At 52.5% G+C, this 5,479-nt stretch overlaps 1 protein-coding gene across 1 annotated transcript in view; it reads right to left on the bottom strand.

The window, feature by feature from the left end:
* The window catches only part of LOC122546962 (EBP cholestenol delta-isomerase), a 14,111-nt gene extending 9,101 nt beyond the window's left edge, over positions 1 to 5,010 (bottom strand). The window contains exon 1 of the mRNA XM_043685567.1: positions 5,004 to 5,010. The gene's annotated coding sequence lies outside the window, so the exon portion shown is untranslated. The remainder of the gene's footprint in view (positions 1 to 5,003) is intronic.
* Positions 5,011 to 5,479: the final 469 nt, after the last annotated feature.

Genomic DNA, 5,479 nt, shown 5'->3' on the forward strand with positions numbered 1-5,479 from the left:
AATGTAATTGTACCAACCTCCACCACATCCTCTGGCAGCTCATTCCATACACATACCACCCTCTGTGTGGAAAAAGTTGTCCCTGCATGAAAATGTTACCTCTTAGGTCTCTTTTTTATCTTTCCCCTCTCACCCTAAACCTATGCCCCTCTAGTTCTGGACTCCCCGACCCCAGGGAAAAGACTTTGTCTATTTATCCTATCCATGCCCCTCATAATTTTGTAAACCTCTATAAGGTCACCCCTCAGCCTCCGACGCTCCGGGGAAAACAGCCCCAGCCTGTTCAGCCTCTCCCTGTAGCTCAAACCCTCCAGCCCTGGCAACATCCTTGTAAATCTTTTCACAACATCTTTCCGATAGGAAGGAGACCAGAATTGCACGCAATATTCCAACAGTGGCCTAACAGTTAACGAATAAATTGATTGGAAGAATGGAATTTAGGGGTTCTCTGTCACCCATATTATAACAGATTACGAGGCAAGGCAAGCTTTTCCGGGGGTTTGATTAACAGAAGGGTTCACAGAAGGGGTAACAAACAGAATCATGGCAAGATTTGACACGCCTTACTCTTCTGTCCTGCCCTATCCCCAAAATCCCTGAATGATCAAGAATCTCACCATCTTGACCTTAATCATAATGGATGTTACTCATGCCCGCCACCCCCACACACACATTAACAGCACAGAGATGGAACGAGTGGAGAGTGTCAAGCTCCTGGGACTGGTCATCCACAACAAGCTTTCTTGGACTCTTCACGTGGACGCACTGGTCACAAAGGCCCGGCAACGTCTCTCCTTCCTCAGGCAGCCGAGGAAATTTGGTGTGACGGTGAATACCCCTTTATAGGTGTGCCGCTGTGAGCGTTCTGACCCGGATGTGTCACTATCTGGGACGCCAACTGTACCATTCAAGACCGGAGAGGGTTACAGAGAGTGGTGAACTCGGCCCGGGACAATCACAAAGGCCAACCCCCCATCTACAGAATCCATCTACCAGGCCCCGCTGTCGAGGAAAAGACCGGAGAGGGTTACAGAGAGCGGTGAACTCGGCCCGGGACAATCACAAAGGCCAACCTCCCATCTACAGAATCCATCCACCAGGCCCCGCTGTCGAGGAAAGGCCGCCGGCATTCTCAAAGATCCATCCCACCCTGGCAATGTCTTTCTACAACCTCTACCATCGGGGAGAAGCCTGGACACACGCACCAGTCGGTTTCGAAACAGTTTCTACCCTCCTCTTGTTAGAATACTGAATGGACTCACAAACTCTTAACATTCGCCTGTACCTGTGTTTCTGTTTTTGCTGCTGTTTACCTATTATTTACTTAGCTTTGCTGCTTAACTCTGTGATCTTTCTGTATCGCTCGCAAGACAAAGCCTTTCACTGTGCCTCAGTACACAACAATAAATTCAATTCAGTTCACAACATCTCTGCATCCACAGCTCTCTGCGGCAAGGACTCAAAACCCTCTGAGAGAGAGCCCCCTTGCCTTAGTCTTAAACAAGAGACCTTGCTATTCTGAAACCTCGTCCCCATCAATCCCACCTCATGCTGTCAGTGTCTTGGGATTATTTGACAGGGTCAGTGTAGAAGGAGAGCTCCCAGCGTCCACTCTGACAAGACCCCCTATAAATACCCACAGCGCAAAAAACAAAGACCCTTCAGCCCATCAGGTCTGCACTAGTCAAAGCCAACAACCTAAGTATTCTAACAGATACCTGATGAAGGACTTATAACCGAAACATCGATTCTCCTTCTCCTTGGAAGCTGTGCATTTTCAGCAACACACTCTTTGATTCTGATCTCCAGCATCTGCAGTCCTCCGTTTCTCCAACGTAACCATTCTAATCCCATTTGCCCGCCCTTTGATCAGTACGCCTTGGGATCGCAAGGATCTGACACGTTTCAACAAGATCACCTCTTCGTCCGTCACAGAGTTTGTCGATCCGGACATTGTCATTGAGGCGAAAGGAAAGGTATCCCATTTTGTGCACTTATCTGTACACTTGTGAAGGGGAGGTCCACAAAACAAGACCTTTAACAAGACCTTGGGATGACACGGTGGCTCAGTGGTTAGCACTGCTGCCTAACGGCGCTAGGGACCCAGGTTCGATTCCATCCTCGGGCGACTGTCTGTGTGGAGTTTGCATATTCTCCCTGTGTCTGCGTGGGTTTCCTCCCACAGCCCAAAGATGTGCAGGTCAGGTGAGTTGGCCGTGCTAAATTGCCCGTAGTGTTAGGCACATCATTCAGAGGGAAATGGGTCTGGGTGGGTTACTCTTCGGAGGGTCGGTGTGGACTGGTCAGGCTGGAGGGCCTGTTTCCACACTGTAGGGAATCTAATCTTATCCAACCAAGTCCACAAGAGGCGCTGCCAGGGTGGGGTACATGGATTTTGGGATGACTTCAAGTGAGTGGTGGAGGGAATGAGGGTGGCTGCCTCCTTCCGTGCTTGCTGGACAGACTAACCCCCCCACCACCACCTTCACCAATCAGTCCCTCCACCACCCAAGCACGGCGGTAGATGGACTCATTATGAATGCTCGGCTGAGCTCCAACACAGATGCAGAGCCAACACAGAGTCAAGGAGGCAGCTCACCCCCAACTTCTCGAGGGGGCAACTGGGGATGGGGGTCATAAATGTCAGGTTAAAACCATTTTCCCAAGAGAAGTTTGAGGGAAAAACAACTCCCCCCCCCTTCCCATTGACTTGTGATGAGGACATGGAGATAGGAATTACGCATGTGCATTCCAAAGTGTCGGCAGTGCCGTAAGGACGCAGGCGTATTAAGTCGCAAAGGTTCATTGCCGTAAGGACGCAAGCGCACGGCCGTCGGCGCAGTGTCTCCCTCCGTATGGACGCAGGCGCAGTGAATCCCTTAATGGAGGGGGTGGGGTCCGCGCTGTTATCGGGGCGCAGGCGTATTGAATCGCAAAGCGGCACCGCCGTCTAAGCGCAGGCGCAGTGAATACCACACCGTCGGCACCGGCGCAGAAACGCAGGCGCAGTGATTCGTCATGCGGCACCGCCGTCCAAGCGCAGGCGCAGCGAATACCAAACCGTCGGCACCGGCGTAGAAACGCAGTGATTCGTCACGCGGCACCGCCGTCGGGGCGCAGGCGCAGCGACCCCCGAGTCGCCGGCACAGCCGTAGAAACGCAGGCGCATGGAGTTGCAACGCGGCACCGCCGTCAGGACGCAGGCGCACCGGCGTCCAAGGCGCCGGCGCGCAGGCGCGGTGAGTGGCCACGCGGCACCGCCGTCCCGACGCAGGCGCACCAGCACCCAGCCGGCACGGCGCCTGCGCGCTGACGGCCGGGCAGCTGTCATGGCGGCGGAGCCGATGTGAACGGAGGAGGAGAGGAGGAGGAGGTGAGGGAAGCCGAGATAGGAAGCGGGGCTTCCCGCCCAACCGAGGAGGAGGAGGAGGAGGAGGAGGCGGAGGCGGAGGCGGCGGGGAAATCGCGGTTGGTTTGGGAGTCTGGAGGCGCCGGCCCCGCCCCGCCCCCCTCCCTCCGGGGGAACGGGAGACATCTCTTAAGGTCGTCCGGGGGGTGTTCAGGGACAAGCCTTAAGGTCGTCCAGAACCGAGGGGTGTGAATGGCTCTCGGGGGCAACACAGAATCCACAGATTTGCCCCGAACCTCGCCCGATGCAGCCCACCCGCTGCAAATAAGAACTTGCATTCATAAAAGTCGGGGGTCACGGGGTTAAATTCGGACTTAAAGCAAAAAAAAATGAAACAAAAGGAGCTGGGGGGAGGGGGTGGAATAAAAACACAAGGTAGGGAGGAGACAGTAGGTGCAGGAGTAGGCCATTCTGCCCTTCGAGCCTGCACCGCCATTCAATATGAGCACGGCTGATCATCCTGCCTTATCTTGGATAGAGCTCTCAAGGATAGGGTTATGGAAAATGTGTCCCTGGAAAAGCGCAGCAGGTCAGGCAGCATCCGGGGAGCAGGAGAATCGACGTTTCGGGCATAAGCCCTTCTTCAGGACGCTGCCTGACCTGCTGCGCCTTTCCAAGCAACACATTTTCGGCTCCGATCTCCAGCATCTGCAGTCCTCACAGAATAAAAACACACACAGACACCCGGTCTGGCGGTATCTGAGAATGATGTGGAGGAGCCCTTCATCAAAGTTAAACATCACGTTATAGGTTATAGTCCGACGGGTCTATTTGGAAATGCACGTTTCCAAGCATGATCCTGCCCCTCTTAGATACCTGGTGTTGTGTGATGTTTAACTTTGATGAAGGGCTTTTGATTGATTTTAGAACATAGAAAAGTGCAGCATAGAACAGGCCCTTCGGCCCACGATGTTTTGCCGAGGATTAATCTTAATGTAAAATAAAACAGTCTAACCTACACACCCCTCAATTCACTGCTATCCATGTGCATGTGCAGCAGTCACTTCAATGTCCCCAATGACTCTGCTTCCACCATCACCGCTGGCAACGCGTTCCATGCATTCACAACTCTCTGCGTAAAGAACCTACCTCTGATGTCTCCTCTATACCTTTCCCCTAATATCTTAAAACCTCGTGCCAGCCCTGGGGAAAAGTCACTATCCATGCCTCTCATTACCTTGTATACCCCAAACAGGTCACCTCTCTTCCTCCTTCTCTCCAGAGAGAAAAGACTTCCTTGCACCTGACAGGCTGCCTGACATGTTTTGCTTTTCCAGCACCACACTCTTGACTCTGATGTTTAATTTTGTCCACCCCAGTCCACATCATTCTCAGATTCTGCCAGACCTGATGTGTGTGTGTTCTCCCCCCCCCCCCCCAGCTCTTTCTGTTTTTGTTTCAGGTCTGAATTTAAACATCACACCACGTCAGGTAGCCAAAGGGGGCAGGATCATGCTCCGAAAGTGAGTACTTCCAAACAGACCCGTTGGACAATAACCTGGCCGTTGTGGGATGTTTAAGAGCACCTGAGAAAGCAGACTTTCAGGGTCCGTGGACCTTTCTTCGGAATTGGCTGGCTCAAATTTCTCTCCACAGATGCTGCGAGACCTGCCGCGTTTCTCCAGCAATTTCTGCTTATGTCTCCGATTTTTCAGCACCCACGGTCCTGTGGGTGTTTTGTTTTAGTGTTTAGCGTTTGTACCTTGTTTTGGGAGGGAGAGGGTGTGAGTGTGTGTGGAGTACTCCTGTTTTGCACTGGTTTCGTGACCAAACGTTTTGCCCCCTCCTTTTCAAGGTTTCCAACATACCACCTCTCCACCCCATCTCCTTGCTGTCCCTCAGCATTCATAAACACTCACACACATACTCACACACACACACACACACACTCTCACACACACACACATCCCTGCCCACTCCTCTTCCTCCTAAAACGCACCCTTGCAGGTTTTCTGAACAAGTCCAGGTCGGAGATGATGACACCGAGAAGAGGAATGTTTGGCAATGGGTTGGGTGCACTTGTTTCCGTTGTGTGATGGTGCTGTCACTTTCAGAGATTATTTTGTCCTG

This window comes from Chiloscyllium plagiosum, unplaced genomic scaffold (genome assembly GCF_004010195.1).
Source record: "Chiloscyllium plagiosum isolate BGI_BamShark_2017 unplaced genomic scaffold, ASM401019v2 scaf_380, whole genome shotgun sequence".
Lineage (NCBI taxonomy): Eukaryota > Metazoa > Chordata > Chondrichthyes > Orectolobiformes > Hemiscylliidae > Chiloscyllium > Chiloscyllium plagiosum.